This window comes from Telmatherina bonti, assembly GCF_933228915.1.
Source record: "Telmatherina bonti genome assembly, chromosome: 15".
In the NCBI taxonomy this organism is placed as follows: domain Eukaryota; kingdom Metazoa; phylum Chordata; class Actinopteri; order Atheriniformes; family Telmatherinidae; genus Telmatherina; species Telmatherina bonti.
The window spans coordinates 2,034,684-2,056,903 of NC_136613.1; the positions used below are offsets into that span (position 1 = coordinate 2,034,684).

The 22,220-nt window shown below is 42.1% G+C and overlaps 1 protein-coding gene across 1 annotated transcript in view; it reads left to right on the forward strand.

The window, feature by feature from the left end:
- Positions 1-22,220, forward strand: part of mylkb (myosin light chain kinase b) — a gene marked incomplete at its 3' end in the record, with an annotated part of 322,390 nt that overhangs the window by 266,025 nt on the left and 34,145 nt on the right. The gene's annotated exons all lie outside the window — the stretch shown is intronic.

Sequence of the window (22,220 nt, forward strand, 5' to 3'; positions counted from 1 at the left end):
AACACAACACAATTAGCCACAACACAACACAATAGGCCACAACACAGTTAGTCACAATGCTACACAATGAGCCACAACAAAACACAATGAGCCACAACACAACGCAATTAGCCACAACACAACACAATGAGACACTTTACAACACAATGAGACACAACACAACACAGTTAGCCACAACACAACACAATGAGACACAACACAACACAGTTAGCCACAACACAACACAATTAGCCACAACACAATTAGCCACAATACAACACAATGAGCCACAACACAACACAGTTAGCCACAACACAACACAATGAGCCACAACACAACACAATTATCCACAACACAACACAATGAGCCACAACACAATTAGCCACAACACAACACGGTTAGCCACAATACAACACAATGAGCCACAACACAACACAAAGAGTCACCACACAATTAGCCAAAACACAGCACATTGAGCCACAACACAACACAATGAGCCACAACCCAACACAGTTAGCCACAACACAACACAATCAGCCACAACACAACACAGTTAGCCACAACACAACACAGTTAGCCACAACACAACACAATTAGCCATAACACCACACAGTTAGCCACAACACAGTTAGCCACAACACAACACAATAAGCCACAACACAATCAGCCACAACACAAAACAGTTTGCCACAACACAACACAATTAGCCACAACACAACACAATTAACGACAACACAACACATTTAGCCACAACACAACACAATTAGCCAGAAAGCAACTCAGTTGGCCACAACACAACAGAGTTAGCCACAACACAACACACTGAGCGACAGCACAATTAGCCACAACACAACACAGTTAGCCACAACACAACATAATTAGCCACAACACAACACAATTAGCCACAACACAACACAATAAGCCACAACACAGTTAGTCACAATGCTACACAATGAGCCACAACACAACGCAATTAGCCACAACACAACACATTGAGACACTTTACAACACAATGAGACACAACACAACACAGTTAGCCACAACACAACACAATGAGACACAACACAACACAGTTAGCCACAACACAACACAATTAGCCACAACACAATTAGCCACAATACAACACAATGAGCCACAACACAACACAATTAGCCACAACACAACACAATGAGCCACAACACAACACAATTATCCACAACACAACACAATGAGCCACAACACAATTAGCCACAACACAACACGGTTAGCCACAATACAACACAATGAGCCACAACACAACACAATGAGTCACCACACAATTAGCCAAAACACAGCACATTGAGCCACAACACAACACAATGAGCCACAACCCAACACAGTTAGCCACAACACAACACAATCAGCCACAACACAACACAGTTAGCCACAACACAACACAGTTAGCCACAACACAACACAATTAGCCATAACACCACATAGTTAGCCACAACACAGTTAGCCACAACACAACACAATAAGCCACAACACAATCAGCCACAACACAAAGCAGTTAGCCAAAACACAATTAGCCCACAAGAAAACACAGTTAGTCACAACACAACACAATTAGCCACAACACAACACAATAAGCCACAACACAACACAGTTTGCCACAACACAACACATTTAGCCAGAATACAGCACAGATAGCCACAACACAAAACAGTTTGCCACAACACAACACAATTAGCCACAACACAACACAATTAACCACAACACAACACATTTAGCCACAACACAACACAGTTAGCCAGAAAGCAACTCAGTTGGCCACAACACAACACAGTTAGCCACAACACAACACACTGAGCGACAGCACAATTAGCCACAACACAACACATTGAGCCACAACACAACACAATTAGCCACAACACAACACAATTAGCCGCAACAAAACAAAATGAGCCACAACACAACACAATTAGTCCCAACAAAACACAATTAGCCACAACACAACACAGTTAGCCATAAAGCAACACAGTTAGCCACAACACAACACAGTTAGCCACAACACAACACAGCTAGCCAGAACACAAAACAATAAGCCACAACACAACACAATTAGCCACAACATAACACAATGAGCCACAACGCAACACAGTTAGCCATAACACACCACAGTTATCCACAACACAACACAGTTAGCCACAACACAACACAATTAGCCACAACACCACACAGTTAGCCACAACACAGTTAGCCACAACACAACACAATAAGCTACAACACAATCAGCCACAACACAACACAATTAGCCACAACACCACACAGTTAGCCACAACACAGTTAGCCACAACACAACACAATAAGCTACAACACAATCAGCCACAACACAACACAATTAGCCACAACATTACACAATGAGCCACGACACTACACAATTAGCCACAACAGAACACAATTAGCCACAACACAACACAGTTAGACACAACACAACACAATGAGCAACAACACAACACAGCTAGCCACAACACAACATAGTTAGCCAAAACACAACACAGTTAGCCACAACACAACACATTGAGCCACAACACAACACAATTAGCCACAACACAAAACAATTAGCCACAACAAAACAAAATGAGCCACAACACAATTAGTCCCAACAAAACACAATTAGCCACAACACAACACAGTTAGCCATAAAGCAACACAGTTAGCCACAACACAACACAGTTAGCCACAACACAACACATTGAGCCACAACACATCACAATTAGCCACAACACAAAACAATTAGACACAACACAACACAATGAGCAACAACACAACACAGCTACCCACAACACAACATAGTTAGCCAAAACACAGCACAGTTAGCCACAACACAACACAATTAGCCACAACACAATTAGCCACAATACAACACAATTAGCCACAACACAACACAGTTAGCCAAAAAGCAACACAGTTTGCCACAACACGACACATTTAGCCACAACACAACACAATTAGCCACAGCACAACACAGTTAGCCACAACACAACATAATTAGCCACAACACAACACAATTAGCCACAACACAACACAATAGGCCACAACACAGTTAGTCACAATACTACACAATGAGCCACAACACAACACAATGAGCCACAACACAACGCAATTAGCCACAACACAACACAATGAGACACTTTACAACACAATGAGACACAACACAACACAGTTAGCCACAACACAACACAATGAGACAAAACACAACACAGTTAGCCACAACACAACACAATTAGCCACAACACAATTAGCCACAATACAACACAATGAGCCACAACACAACACAGTTAGCCACAACACAACACAATGAGCCACAACACAATTAGCCACAACACAACACGGTTAGCCACAATACAACACAATGAGCCACAACACAACACAATGAGTCACCACACAATTAGCCAAAACACAGCACATTGAGCCACAACACAACACAATGAGCCACAACCCAACACAGTTAGCCACAACACAACACAATCAGCCACAACACAACACAGTTAGCCACAACACAACACAATTAGCCATAACACCACACAGTTAGCCACAACACAGTTAGCCACAACACAACACAATAAGCCACAACACAATCAGCCACAACACAAAGCAGTTAGCCACAACACAATTAGCCCACAAGAAAACACAGTTAGTCACAACACAGCACAATTAGCCACAACACAACACAGTTAGCCACAACGCAGTTAGCCACAACACAACACAATAAGCTAAAACACAATCAGCCACAACACAACACAATTAGCCACAACACAACACAATAAGCCACAACACAACACAATTAGCCACAACATTACACAATGAGCCACGACACTACACAATTAGCCACAACAGAACACAATTAGCCACAACACAACACAGTTAGACACAACACAACACAATGAGCAACAACACAACACAGCTAGCCACAACACAACATGGTTAGCCAAAACACAACACAGTTAGCCACAACACATCACATTGAGCCACAACACAACACAATTAGCCACAACACAAAACAATTAGCCACAACAAAACAAAATGAGCCACAACACAACACAATTAGTCCCAACAAAACACAATTAGCCACAATACAACACAATTAGCCACAACACAACACAGTTAGCCTCAACACAACACAATTAGCCGCAACACAATTAGCCACAACACATCACAATTAGCTACAACACAACACTGTTAGCCACAACACAACACAATTATCCACAACACAACACAATTAGCCACAACACAACACGGTTAGCCACAACACAACACAATTAGCCACAACACAATTAGCCACAATACAACACAGTTAGCCACAACACAACACAATAAGCCACAAACCAATTACCCACAACACAACGCAGTTAGCCACAACACAACACAATAAGCCACAACACAATTAGCCACAATTCAACACAATGAGCGACAACACAACACAGTTAGCCACAACACAACACAATTATCCACAACACAACACAATTAGCCACAACACAACACGGTTAGCCACAACACAACACAATTAGCCACAACACAATTAGCCACAATACAACACAATGAGCAACAACACAACACAGCTAGCCACAACACAACATAGTTAGCCAAAACACAACACAGTTAGCCACAACACATCACATTGAGCCACAACACAACACAATTAGCCACAACAGAAAACAATTAGCCACAACAAAACAAAATGAGCCACAACACAACACAATTAGTCCCAACAAAACACAATTAGCCACAATACAACACAATTAGCCACAACACAACACAGTTAGCCTCAACACAACACAATTAGCGGCAACACAATTAGCCACAACACATCACAATTAGCTACAACACAACACTGTTAGCCACAACACTACACAATGCGCCATAACGCAACACAGTTAGCCACAACACAACACAATTAGCCACAACACAACACAAGGAGCCACAACACAACACAGTTAGCCAGAACCCAACACAATCAGCCACAACACAACACATTTAGCCACAACACAACACAGTTAGCCACAACACAACACAATGAGCCACAACACAATTAGCCACAACACAACACGGTTAGCCACAATACAACACAATGAGCCACAACACAACACAATGAGTCACCATCCAATTAGCCAAAACACAGCACATTGAGCCACAACACAACACAATGAGCCACAACCCAACACAGTTAGCCACAACACAACACAATCAGCCACAACACAACACAGTTAGCCACAACACAACACAATTAGCCATAACACCACACAGTTAGCCACAACACAGTTAGCCACAACACAACACAATAAGCCACAACACAATCAGCCACAACACAAAGCAGTTAGCCACAACACAATTAGCCCACAAGAAAACACAGTTAGTCACAACACAGCACAATTAGCCACAACACAACACAGTTAGCCACAACGCAGTTAGCCACAACACAACACAATAAGCTACAACACAATCAGTCACAACACAACACAATTAGCCACAACACAACACAATAAGCCACAACACAACACAATTAGCCACAACATTACACAATGAGCCACGACACTACACAATTAGCCACAACAGAAAACAATTAGCCACAACACAACACAGCTGGACACAACACAACACAATGAGCAACAACACAACACAGCTAGCCACAACACAACATAGTTAGCCAAAACACAACACAGTTAGCCACAACACATCACATTGAGCCACAACACAACACAATTAGCCACAACAGAAAACAATTAGCCACAACAAAACAAAATGAGCCACAACACAACACAATTAGTCCCAACAAAACACAATTAGCCACAATACAACACAATTAGCCACAACACAACACAGTTAGCCTCAACACAACACAATTAGCCGCAACACAATTAGCCACAACACATCACAATTAGCTACAACACAACACTGTTAGCCACAACACTACACAATGCGCCATAACGCAACACAGTTAGCCACAACACAACACAATTAGCCACAACACAACACAAGGAGCCACAACACAACACAGTTAGCCAGAACCCAACACAATCAGCCACAACACAACACAGTTAGCCACAACACAACACAGTTAGCCACAACACAACACAATTAGCCACAACACCACACAGTTAGCCACAACGCAGTTAGCCACAACACAACACAATAAGCCACAACACAACACGGTTAGCCACAACACAACACAATTAGCCACAACACAATTAGCCACAATACAACACAATGAGCCACAACACAACGCAGTTTGCCACAACACAACACAATTATCCACAACACAACACAATGAGTCACAACACAATTAGCCAAAACACAGCACATTGAGCCACAACACAACACAATTAGCCACAACACAGTTAGCCACAACACAACACAATGAGCCACAACACAACACAATTATCCACAACACAATCAGCCACAACACAACACAATTAGACACAACACCACACAGTTAGCCACTACACAACACAATTAGCCACAACACAACACAGTTAGCCACAACACAGTTAGCCACAACACAACACAATAAGCCACAAACCAATTACCCACAACACAACACGGTTAGCCACAATACAACACAATGAGCCACAACACAACACAATGAGTAACAACACAATTAGCCACAACACAGTAAAGTTAACCACAACACAACACAGTTAGCCAAAACACAACACAATTAGCCACAACACAACACAGTTAGCCACAACACAACACAGTTAGCCTCAACACAACACAATTAGCCACAACACAACACAGTTAGCCACAAAACAGTTAGCCACGACACAACACAATAAGCCACAACACGACACAGTTAGCCACAACACAACACTGTTAGCCACAACACAACACAATGAGCCACAACACAACACAGTTAGCCTCAACACAACACAATTAGCCACAACACAAACAATGAGGCATTACACAACTCAGTTAGCCACAACACAACACAATTAGCCACAACACAACACAGTTGGACACAACACAACACAATGAGCAACAACACAACACAGCTAGCCACAACACAACATAGTTAGCCAAAACACAACACAGTTAGCCACAACACATCACATTGAGCCACAACACAACACAATTAGCCACAACAGAAAACAATTAGCCACAACACAACACAGTTAGCCTCAACACAACACAATTAGCCGCAACACAATTAGCCACAACACATCACAATTAGCTACAACACAACACTGTTAGCCACAACACTACACAATGCGCCATAACGCAACACAGTTAGCCACAACACAACACAATTAGCCAGAACCCAACACAATCAGCCACAACACAACACAGTTAGCCACAACACAACACAGTTAGCCACAACACAACACAATTAGCCACAACACCACACAGTTAGCCACAACGCAGTTAGCCACAACACAACACAATAAGCCACAACACAATTAGCCACAATTCAACACAATGAGCGACAACACAACACAGTTAGCCACAACACAACACAATTATCCACAACACAACACAATTAGCCACAACACAACACGGTTAGCCACAACACAACACAATTAGCCACAACACAATTAGCCACAACACAACGCAGTTTGCCACAACACAACACAATTATCCACAACACAACACAATGAGTCACAACACAATTAGCCAAAACACAGCACATTGAGCCACAACACAACACAATTAGCCACAACACAGTTAGCCACAACACAACACAATGAGCCACAACACAACACAATTAGACACAACACCACACAGTTAGCCACTACACAACACAATTAGCCACAACACAACACAGTTAGCCACAACACAGTTAGCCACAACACAACACAATAAGCCACAAACCAATTACCCACAACACAACACGGTTAGCCACAATACAACACAATGAGCCACAACACAACACAATGAGTAACAACACAATTAGCCACAACACAGTAAAGTTAACCACAACACAACACAGTTAGCCACAACACAACACAGTTAGCCTCAACACAACACAATTAGCCACAACACAACACAGTTAGCCACAAAACAGTTAGCCACGACACAACACAATAAGCCACAACAGAACACAGTTAGCCTCAGCACAATACAATTAGCCATAACACGACACAGTTAGCCACAACACAACACTGTTAGCCACAACACAACACAATGAGCCACAACACAACGCAGTTAGCCTCAACACAACACAATTAGCCACAACACAAACAATGAGGCATTACACAACTCAGTTAGCCACAACACAACACAATTAGCCACAACACAACACAGTTAACCACAACACTACACAATGCGCCATAACGCAACACAGTTAGCCACAACACAACACAATTAGCCACAACACAACACAAGGAGCCACAACACAACACAGTTAGCCAGAACCCAACACAATCAGCCACAACACAACACAGTTAGCCACAACACAACACAGTTAGCCACAACACAACACAATTAGCCACAACACCACACAGTTAGCCACAACGCAGTTAGCCACAACACAACACAATAAGCCACAACACAATTAGCCACAATTCAACACAATGAGCGACAACACAACACAGTTAGCCACAACACAACACAATTATCCACAACACAACACAATTAGCCACAACACAACACGGTTAGCCACAACACAACACAATTAGCCACAACACAATTAGCCACAATACAACACAATGAGCCACAACACAACGCAGTTAGCCTCAACACAACACAATTAGCCACAACACAACACAGTTAGCCACAAAACAGTTAGCCACGACACAACACAATAAGCCACAACACGACACAGTTAGCCACAACACAACACTGTTAGCCACAACACAACACAATGAGCCACAACACAACACAGTTAGCCTCAACACAACACAATTAGCCACAACACAAACAATGAGGCATTACACAACTCAGTTAGCCACAACACAACACAATTAGCCACAACACAACACAGTTGGACACAACACAACACAATGAGCAACAACACAACACAGCTAGCCACAACACAACATAGTTAGCCAAAACACAACACAGTTAGCCACAACACATCACATTGAGCCACAACACAACACAATTAGCCACAACAGAAAACAATTAGCCACAACAAAACAAAATGAGCCACAACACAACACAATTAGTCCCAACAAAACACAATTAGCAACAATACAACACAATTAGCCACAACACAACACAGTTAGCCTCAACACAACACAATTAGCCGCAACACAATTAGCCACAACACATCACAATTAGCTACAACACAACACTGTTAGCCACAACACTACTCAATGCGCCATAACGCAACACAGTTAGCCACAACACAACACAATTAGCCACAACACAACACAAGGAGCCACAACACAACACAGTTAGCCAGAACCCAACACAATCAGCCACAACACAACACAGTTAGCCACAACACAACACAGTTAGCCACAACACAACACAATTAGCCACAACACCACACAGTTAGCCACAACGCAGTTAGCCACAACACAACACAATAAGCCACAACACAATTAGCCACAATTCAACACAATGAGCGACAACACAACACAGTTAGCCACAACACAACACAATTATCCACAACACAACACAATTAGCCACAACACAACACGGTTAGCCACAACACAATTAGCCACAATACAACACAATGAGCCACAACACAACGCAGTTTGCCACAACACAACACAATTATCCACAACACAACACAATGAGTCACAACACAATTAGCCAAAACACAGCACATTGAGCCACAACACAACACAATTAGCCACAACACAGTTAGCCACAACACAACACAATGAGCCACAACACAACACAATTATCCACAACACAATCAGCCACAACACAACACAATTAGACACAACACCACACAGTTAGCCACTACACAACACAATTAGCCACAACACAACACAGTTAGCCACAACACAGTTAGCCACAACACAACACAATAAGCCACAAACCAATTACCCACAACACAACACGGTTAGCCACAATACAACACAATGAGCCACAACACAACACAATGAGTAACAACACAATTAGCCACAACACAGTAAAGTTAACCACAACACAACACAGTTAGCCAAAACACAACACAATTAGCCACAACACAACACAGTTAGCCACAACACAACACAGTTAGCCTCAACACAACACAATTAGCCACAACACAACACAGTTAGCCACAAAACAGTTAGCCACGACACAACACAATAAGCCACAACACAACACAGTTAGCCTCAGCACAATACAATTAGCCATAACACGACACAGTTAGCCACAACACAACACTGTTAGCCACAACACAACACAATGAGCCACAACACAACACAGTTAGCCTCAACACAACACAATTAGCCACAACACAAACAATGAGGCATTACACAACTCAGTTAGCCACAACACAACACAATTAGCCACAACACAACACAGTTAACCACAACTCAACGCACTTAGCCACAACACACTTAGCCACAACACAACACAGTTAGCCACAATACAACACAATGAGCCACAACACAACACAATGAGTCACAACACAATTAGCCAAAACACAGCACATTGAGTCACAACACAACACAATGAGCCACAACACAACACAGTTAGCCACAACACAACACAATCAGCCACAACACAACACAGTTAACCACAACACAACACAGTTAAGCACAACACAACACAATTAGCCATAACACCACACAGTTAGCCACAATACAGTTAGCCACGACACAACACAATTAGCCACAACACAATCAGCCACAACACAAAGCAGTTAGCCACAACACAATTAGCCCACAAGAAAACACAGTTAGTCACAACACAACACAATTAGCCACAACACAAAACAATTAGCCACAACACAACACAATAAGCCACAACACAACACAATTAGCCACAACACCACACAGTTAGCCACTACATAACACAATTAGCCACAACACAACACAGTTAGCCTCAACACAACACAATTAGCCACAACACAACACAGTTAGCCACAAAACAGTTAGCCACGACACAACACAATAAGCCACAAAACAATTAGCCACAACACAACACAATTAGCCACAACACAACACAGTTAGCCTCAGCACAACACAATTAGCCACAACACAACACAGTTAGCCACAACACAAAACAATTAACCACAACACAACACAATTAGCCACAACACAACACTGTTAGCCACAACACAACACAATGAGCCACAACACATCACAGTCAGCCAAACACAAAACATTTAGCCACAACACAACACAGATAGCCACAACACAACACAACTAGCCACAAGTCAACACACTTAGCCACTACACAATTAGCTACAACACAATTAGCCTCAACACAACACAATTCGCCATAACACAAAACAGTTAGCCTCAACACAACACAGTTAGCCACAACACAACACAATTAGCCACAACACCACACAGTTAGCCACAACACAACACAATTAGCCACAACACAACACATTTAGCCACAACACAGTTAGCCACGACACAACACAATAAGCCACAAAACAATTAGCCACAACACAACACGGTTAGCCACAATACAACACAATGACCCACAACACAACACAATGAGTCACAACACAATGAGCCAAAACACAGCACAGGTAACCACAACACAAAACAGTTAGCCACTACACAACACATTTTGCCAAAACACAAAACAGTTAGCCACAACACAACACTGTTAGCCACAACACAACACAATGAGCCACAACACAACACAGTTAGCCACAAAACAGTTAGCCACGACACAACACAATTAGTCACAATACCACACAGTTAGCCACTACACAACACAATTAGCCACAACACAACACAGTTAGCCACAACACAGTTAGCCACAACACAACACAATAAGCCACAAAACAATTAGCCACAACACAACACGGTTAGCCACAATACAACACAATGAGCCACAACACAACACAATGAGTAACAACACAATTAGCCACAACACAGCACAGTTAACCACAACACAACACAGTTGGCCACAACACAACACAATTAGCCACAACACAACACAGTTAGCCTCAACACAACACAATTAGCCACAACGCAACACAGTTAGCCATAACACACCACAGTTAGCCACAACACAACACAGTTAGCCACAACACAATTTGCCACAACACCACACAGTTAGCCACAACGCAGTTAGCCACAACACAACACAATAAGCTACAACACAATCAGCCACAACACAACACAATTAGCCACAACACAACCCAATAAGCCACAATACAACACAATTAGCCACAACATTACACAATGAGCCACGACACTACACAATTAGCCACAACAGAACACAATTAGCCACAACACAACACAGTTAGACACAACATTACACAATGAGCCCCGACCCTACACAATTAGCCACAACAGAACACAATTAGCCACAACACAACACAGTTAGACACAACACAACACAATGAGCAACAACACAACACAGCTAGCCACAACACAACATAGTTAGCCAAAACACAATTAGCCAAAACACAGCACATTGAGCCACAACACAACACAATGAGCCACAACACAACACAGTTAGCCACAACACAACACAATGAGCCACAACACAACACAATTAGCCACAACAAAACACAATTAGCCACAACACAACACAGTTAGCCACAACACAACACAATTTGCCACAACACAACACAATTAGCCACAACAGGACACAATTAGCCACAACACAACACAGCTAGCCGCAACACAACATAGTTAGCCACAACACAACACAATTAGCCACAACACAGCATAGTTAGCCAAAACACAACACAGTTAGCCACAACACAACACAATTAGCCACAACACAACACAGTTAGCCACAACACAACACAATTAGCCACAACACAATTAGCCACAATACAACACAATGAGCCACAACACAACACATTTAGCCACAATACAACACAATGAGCCACAACACAATACATTTAGCCACAACACAACACAATGAGCCACAACACAACACAGTTAGCCACAACACAGCACAATGAGCCACAACACAACACAATTAGCCACAACACAACACAATTGGCCACAACACAATTAGCCACAATACAACACAATGAGCCAAAACACAACACATTTAGCCACAATACAACACAATGAGCCACAACACAACACAGTTAGCCACAACACAACACAGTTAGCCACAACACAACACAATTAGACACAACACCACACAGTTAGCCAATACGGAGTTAGCCACAACACAACACAATAAGCCACAACAGAATCAGCCACAACACAACACAATTAGCCACAACATTACACAATGAGCCACGACACTACACAATTAGCCACAACAGAATACAATTTGCCACAAAACAACACAGTTAGCCACAACACAATTAGCCACAATACAACACAATGAGCCACAACACAACACAGTTAGCCACAACACAACACAATGAGCCACAACACAACACAATTAGCCACAACAAAACACAATTAGCCACAACACAACACAGTTAGCCACAATACAACACAATGAGCCACAACACAACACATTTAGCCACAACACAACACAATGAGCCACAACACAAAACAGTTAGCCACAACACAACACAATGAGCCACAACACAACACAATTAGCCACAACACAACACAATTAGCCGCAACAATACACAATTAGCCCACAAGAAAACACAGTTAGTCACAACACAACACAATTAGCCATAACATAACACAATGAGCCACAACGCAACACAGTTAGCCATAACACACCACAGTTAGCCACAACACAACACAGTTAGCCACAACACAACACAATTAGCCACAACACCACACAGTTAGCCACAACGCAGTTAGCCACAACACAACACAATTTGCCACAACATAACACAATGAGCCACAACGCAACACAGTTAGCCATAACACCACACAGTTAGCCACAACGCAGTTAGCCACAACACAACACAATAAGCTACAACACAATCAGCCACAACACAACACAATTAGCCACAACACAACACAATAAGCCACAACACAACACAATTAGCCACAACATTACACAATGAGCCACGACACTACACAATTAGCCACAACAGAACACAATTAGCCACAACACAACACACTTAGACACAACACAACACAATGAGCAACAACACAACACAGTTAGCCACAACACAACATAGTTAACCAAAACACAACAAAGTTAGCCACAACACAACACAATTAGCCACAACACAATTAGCCACAATACAACACAATTAGCCACAACACAACACAGTTAGCCTCAACACAACACAATTAGCCGCAACACAATTAGCCACAACACATCACAATTTGCTGCAACACAACACTGTTAGCCACAACACTACACAATGCGCCATTACGCAACACAGTTAGCCACAACACAACACAGTTAGCGATGACACAACACAATTAGCCACAACACAACACACTTAGCCATAACACAACACAATTAGCCACAACACAACACAAGGAGCCACAACGCAGTTAGCCACAACACAACACAATAAGCCACAACATAATTAGCCACAATACAACACAATGAGCCACAACACAACACAGTTAGCCACAACACAACACAATTATCCACAACACAACACAATGAGCCACAACACAATTAGCCACAACAGGACACAATTAGCCACAACACAACACAGTTAGCCGCAACACAACATAGTTAGCCACAACACAACAAAATTAGCCACAACACAATTAGACACTATAGAAAACAATCAGCCACAACTCAACACAATTAGCCACAACACAGCATAGTTAGCCAAAACACAACACAGTTAGCCACAACACAATTAGCCACAACACAACACAGTTAGCCACAACACAACACAATTAGCCACAACACAATTAGCCACAATACAACACAATGAGCCAAAACACAACACATTTAGCCACAATACAACACAATGAGCCACAACACAACACAGTTAGCCACAACACAACACAGTTAGCCACAACACAACACAATTAGACACAACACCACACAGTTAGCCAATACGGAGTTAGCCACAACACAACACAATAAGCCACAACAGAATCAGCCACAACACAACACAATTAGCCACAACATTACACAATGAGCCACGACACTACACAATTAGCCACAACAGAACACAATTTGCCACAAAACAACACAGTTAGCCACAACACAATTAGCCACAATACAACACAATGAGCCACAACACAACACAGTTAGCCACAACACAACACAATGAGCCACAACACAACACAATTAGCCACAACAAAACACAATTAGCCACAACACAACACAGTTAGCCACAACACAACACAATTTGCCACAACACAACACAATTAGCCACAACAGGACACAATTAGCCACAACACAACACAGCTAGCCGCAACACAACATAGTTAGCCACAACACAACACAATTAGCCACAACACAGCATAGTTAGCCAAAACACAACACAGTTAGCCACAACACAACACAATTAGCCACAACACAACACAGTTAACCACAACACAACACAATTAGCCACAATACAACACAATGAGCCACAACACAACACATTTAGCCACAACACAACACAATGAGCCACAACACAACACAGTTAGCCACAACACAACACAATGAGCCACAACACAACACAATTAGCCACAACAAAACACAATTAGCCACAACACAACACAGTTAGCCACAACACAACACAATTTGCCACAACACAACACAATTAGCCACAACAGGACACAATTAGCCACAACACAACACAGCTAGCCGCAACACAACATAGTTAGCCACAACACAACACAATTAGCCACAACACAGCATAGTTAGCCAAAACACAACACAGTTAGCCACAACACAACACAATTAGCCACAACACAATTAGCCACAATACAACACAATGAGCCACAACACAACACATTTAGCCACAATACAACACAATGAGCCACAACACAACACATTTAGCCACAACACAACACAATGAGCCACAACACAACACAGTTAGCCACAACACAGCACAATGAGCCACAACACAACACAATTAGCCACAACACAACACAATTAGCCACAACACAATTAGCCACAATACAACACAATGAGCCAAAACACAACACATTTAGCCACAATACAACACAATGAGCCACAACACAACACAGTTAGCCACAACACAACACAGTTAGCCACAACACAACACAATTAGACACAACACCACACAGTTAGCCAATACGGAGTTAGCCACAACACAACACAATAAGCCACAACAGAATCAGCCACAACACAACACAATTAGCCACAACATTACACAATGAGCCACGACACTACACAATTAGCCACAACAGAACACAATTTGCCACAAAACAACACAGTTAGCCACAACACAATTAGCCACAATACAACACAATGTGCCACAACACAACACAGTTAGCCACAACACAACACAATGAGCCACAACACAACACAATTAGCCACAACAAAACACAATTAGCCACAACACAACACAGTTAGCCACAACACAACACAATTTGCCACAACACAACACAATTAGCCACAACAGGACACAATTAGCCACAACACAACACAGCTAGCCGCAACACAACATAGTTAGCCACAACACAACACAATTAGCCACAACACAGCATAGTTAGCCAAAACACAACACAGTTAGCCACAACACAACACAATTAGCCACAACACAACACAGTTAGCCACAACACAACACAATTAGCCACAATACAACACAATGAGCCACAACACAACACATTTAGCCACAACACAACACAATGAGCCACAACACAACACAGTTAGCCACAACACAACACAATGAGCCACAACACAACACAATTAGCCACAACAAAACACAATTAGCCACAACACAGCATAGTTAGCCAAAACACAACACAGTTAGCCACAACACAACACAATTAGCCACAACACAACACAGTTAGCCACAACACAACACAATTAGCCACAACACAATTAGCCACAATACAACACAATGAGCCACAACACAACACATTTAGCCACAATACAACACAATGAGCCACAACACAACACATTTAGCCACAACACAACACAATGAGCCACAACACAACACAGTTAGCCACAACACAACACAATGAGCCACAACACAACACAATTAGCCACAACAAAACACAATTAGCCACAACACAACACAGTTAGCCACAACACAACACAATTTGCCACAACACAACACAATTAGCCACAACAGGACACAATTAGCCACAACACAACACAGCTAGCCGCAACACAACATAGTTAGCCACAACACAACACAATTAGCCACAACACAGCATAGTTCGCCAAAACACAACCCAGTTAGCCACAACACAACACAATTAGCCACAACACAACACAATTAGCCACAACGCAATTAGCCACAATACAACACAATGAGCCACAACACAACACATTTAGCCACAACACAACACAATGAGCCACAACACAAAACAGTTAGCCACAACACAACACAATGAGCCACAACACAACACAATTAGCCACAACACAACACAATTAGCCGCAACAATACACAATTAGCCACAACACAACACAGTTGGCCACAACACAACACAGTTAGCCATAAAGCAACACAGTTTGCCACAACACGACACATTTAGCCACAACACAATATAATTAGCCACAACACAACACAGTAAGCCACAACACAGCACAATTAGCCACAACACAGTTTGCCACAACAGAACACAGTTAGCCACAATACAGCACAGTTAGCCACAACACAACACAGTTAGCCAGAAAGCAACTCACTTGGCCACAACACAACACAGTTAGCCACAACACAACACATTGAGCCAAAACACAACACAATTAGGCACAACACAACACAATTAGCCACAACAAAACAAAATGAGCCACAACACAACACAATTAGTCCCAACAAAACACAGTTAGCCACAACACAACACAGTTAGCCACAACACAACACAGCTAACCAGAACACAAAACAATAAGCCACAACACAACACAATTAGCCACAACATAACACAATGAGCCACAACGCAACACAGTTAGCCATAACACACCACAGTTATCCACAACACAACAGAGTTAGCCACAACACAACACAATTAGCCACAACACCACACAGTTAGCCACAACGCAGTTAGCCACAACACAACACAATAAGCTACAACACAATCAACCACAACACAACACAATTAGCCACAACACAACACAATAAGCCACAACACAACACAATTAGCCACAACATTACACAATGAGCCACGACAATACACAATTAACCACAAAGGAACACAATTAGCCACAACACAACACAGTTAGACACAACACAACACAATGAGCAACAACACAACACAGCTAGCCACAACACAACATAGTTAGCCAAAACACATCACAATTATCCACAACACAAAACAATTAGCCACAACAAAACAAAATGAGCCACAACACAACACAATTATCCACAACACAACACAATGAGCCACAACACAATCAGCCTCAACACAACACAGTTAGCCACAACACAATGAGCAACAACACAACACAGTTAGCCACAACACAACATAGTTAGCCAAAACACAACACAATTAGCCACAACACAATTAGCCACAATACAACACAATGAGCCACAACACAACACAGTTAGCCACAACACAACATAATGAGCCACAACACAACACAATTAGCCACAACAAAACACAATTAGCCACAACACAACACAGTTAGCCACAACACAACACAATTTGCCACAACACAACACAATTAGCCACAACAGGACACAATTAGCCACAACACAACACAGTTAGCCACAACACAATTAGCCACAACACAATTAGCTACAATACAACACAATGAGCCACAACACAACACAGTTAGCCACAACACAACACAATGAGCCACAACACAACACAATTAGCCACAACACAACATAGTTAGCCAAAACACATCACAATTATCCACAACACAAAACAATTAGCCACAACAAAACAAAATGAGCCACAACACAACACAATTATCCACAACACAACACAATGAGCCACAACACAATCAGCCTCAACACAACACAGTTAGCCACAACACAATGAGCAACAACACAACACAGTTAGCCACAACACAACATAGTTAGCCAAAACACAACACAATTAGCCACAACACAATTAGCCACAATACAACACAATGAGCCACAACACAACACAGTTAGCCACAACACAACATAATGAGCCACAACACAACACAATTAGCCACAACAAAACACAATTAGCCACAACACAACACAGTTAGCCACAACACAACACAATTTGCCACAACACAACACAATTAGCCACAACAGGACACAATTAGCCACAACACAACACAGTTAGCCACAACACAATTAGCCACAACACAATTAGCTACAATACAACACAATGAGCCACAACACAACACAGTTAGCCACAACACAACACAATGAGCCACAACACAACACAATTAGCCACAACAAAACACAATTAGCCACAACACAACACAGTTAGCCACAACACAACACAATTTGCCACAACACAACACAATTAGCCACAACAGGACACAATTAGCCACAACACAACACAGCTAGCCGCAACACAACATAGTTAGCCACAACACAACACAATTAGCCACAACACAATTAGACACAATAAAACACAATCAGCCACAACACAACACAATTAGCCACAACACAGCATAGTTAGCCAAAACACAACACAGTTGGCCACAACACAACACAATTAGCCACAACACAACACAGTTAGCCACAACACAACACAATTAGCCACAACACAATTAGCCACAATACAACACAATGAGCCACAACACAACACATTTAGCCACAACACAACACAATGAGCCACAACACAACACAGTTAGCCACAACACAACACAATGAGCCACAACACAACACAATTAGCCACAACACAACACAATTAGCCGCAACAATACACAATTAGCCACAACACAACACAGTTAGCCACAACAAAACACAGTTAGCCATAAAGCAACACAGTTTGCCACAACACGACACATTTAGCCACAACACAATATAATTAGCCACAACACAACACAGTTAGCCACAACACAGCGCAATTAGCCACAACACAGTTTGCCACAACACAACACAATGAGCCACAACACAACGCAGTTAGCCACAACACAACACAATGAGCCACTTTACAACGCAATTAGCTACAAAAGAACACAGTTAGCCACAATACAGCACAGTTAGCCACAACACAACACAGTTAGCCAGAAAGCAACTCACTTGGCCACAACACAACACAGTTAGCCACAACACAACACACTGAGCGACAGCACAGTTAGCCACAACGCAACACAGTTAGCCACAACACAACACATTGAGCCAATACACAACACAATTAGGCACAACACAACACAATTAGCCACAACAAAACAAAATGAGCCACAACACAACACAATTAGTCCCAACAAAACACAATTATCCACAACACAACACAGTTAGCCATAAAGCAACACAATTAGCCACAACACAACACAATTAGCCACAACAAAACAAAATGAGCCACAACACAACACAATTAGTCCCAACAAAACACAATTAGCCACAACACAACACAGTTAGCCATAAAGCAACACAGTTAGCCACAACACAACACAGTTAGCCACAACACAACACAGCTAACCAGAACACAAAACAATAAGCCACAACACAACACAATTAGCCACAACATAACACAATGAGCCACAACGCAACACAGTTAGCCATAACACACCACAGTTATCCACAACACAACACAGTAAGCCACAACACAACACAATTAGCCACAACACCACACAGTTAGCCACAACGCAGTTAGCCACAACACAACACAATAAGCTACAACACAACACAATTAGCCACAACATTACACAAAGAGCCACGCCACAAAACAATTAGCCACAACACAACACAATTAGCCACAACATTACACAATGAGCAGCGACAATACACAATTAGCCACAACAGAACACAATTAGCCACAACACAACACAGTTAGACACAACACAACACAATGAGCAACAACACAACACAGCTAGCCACAACACAACATAGTTAGCCAAAACACATCACAATTAGCCACAACACAAAACAATTAGCCACAACAAAACAAAATGAGCCACAACACAACACAATTATCCACAACACAACACAATGAGCCACAACACAATCAGCCACAACACAACACAGTTAGCCACAACACAACACAGTTAGCCACAACACAACACAATGAGCAACAACACAACACAGTTAGCCACAACACAACATAGTTAGCCAAAACACAACACAATTAGCCACAACACAATTAGCCACAATACAACACAATGAGCCACAACACAACACAGTTAGCCACAACACAACACAATGAGCCACAACACAACATAATTAGCCACAACAAAACACAATTAGCCACAACACAACACAGTTAGCCACAACACAACACAATTTGCCACAACACAACACAATTAGCCACAACAGGACACAATTAGCCACAACGCAACACAGTTAGCCACAACACAACAAAATTAGCCACAACACAACACAGTTAGCCACAACACAATTAGACACGATACAACACAATCAGCCACAACACAACACAATTAGCCACAACACAGCATATTTAGCCAAAACACAACACAGTTAGCCACAACACAACACAATTAGCCACAACACAACACAGTTAGCCACAACACAACACAATTAGCCACAACACAATTAGCCACAATACAACACAATGAGCCAAAACACAACACATTTAGCCACAACACATCACAATGAGCCACAACACAACACAGTTAGCCACAACACAACACAATGAGCCACAACACAACACAGAGAGCCACAACACAATTAGCCACAACACAAGGCGGTTAGCCACAATACAACACAATGAGCCACAACACAACACAATGAGTCACAACACAATTAGCCACAACACAACACTGTTAGCCACAATACAACACAATGAGCCACAACACAACACAATGAGTCACAACACAATTAGCCAAAACACAGCACATTGAGCCACAACACAACACAATTAGCCACAACACAACACAATTAGCCACAACACAACACAGTTAGCCACAACGAAACACAGTTAGCCATAAAACAACACAGTTTGCCACAACACGACACATTTAGCCACAACACAATATAATTAGCCACAACACAACACAGTTAGCCACAACACAGCACAATTAGCCACAACACAGCTAGCCACAACACAACATAGTTAGGCAAAACACAACAC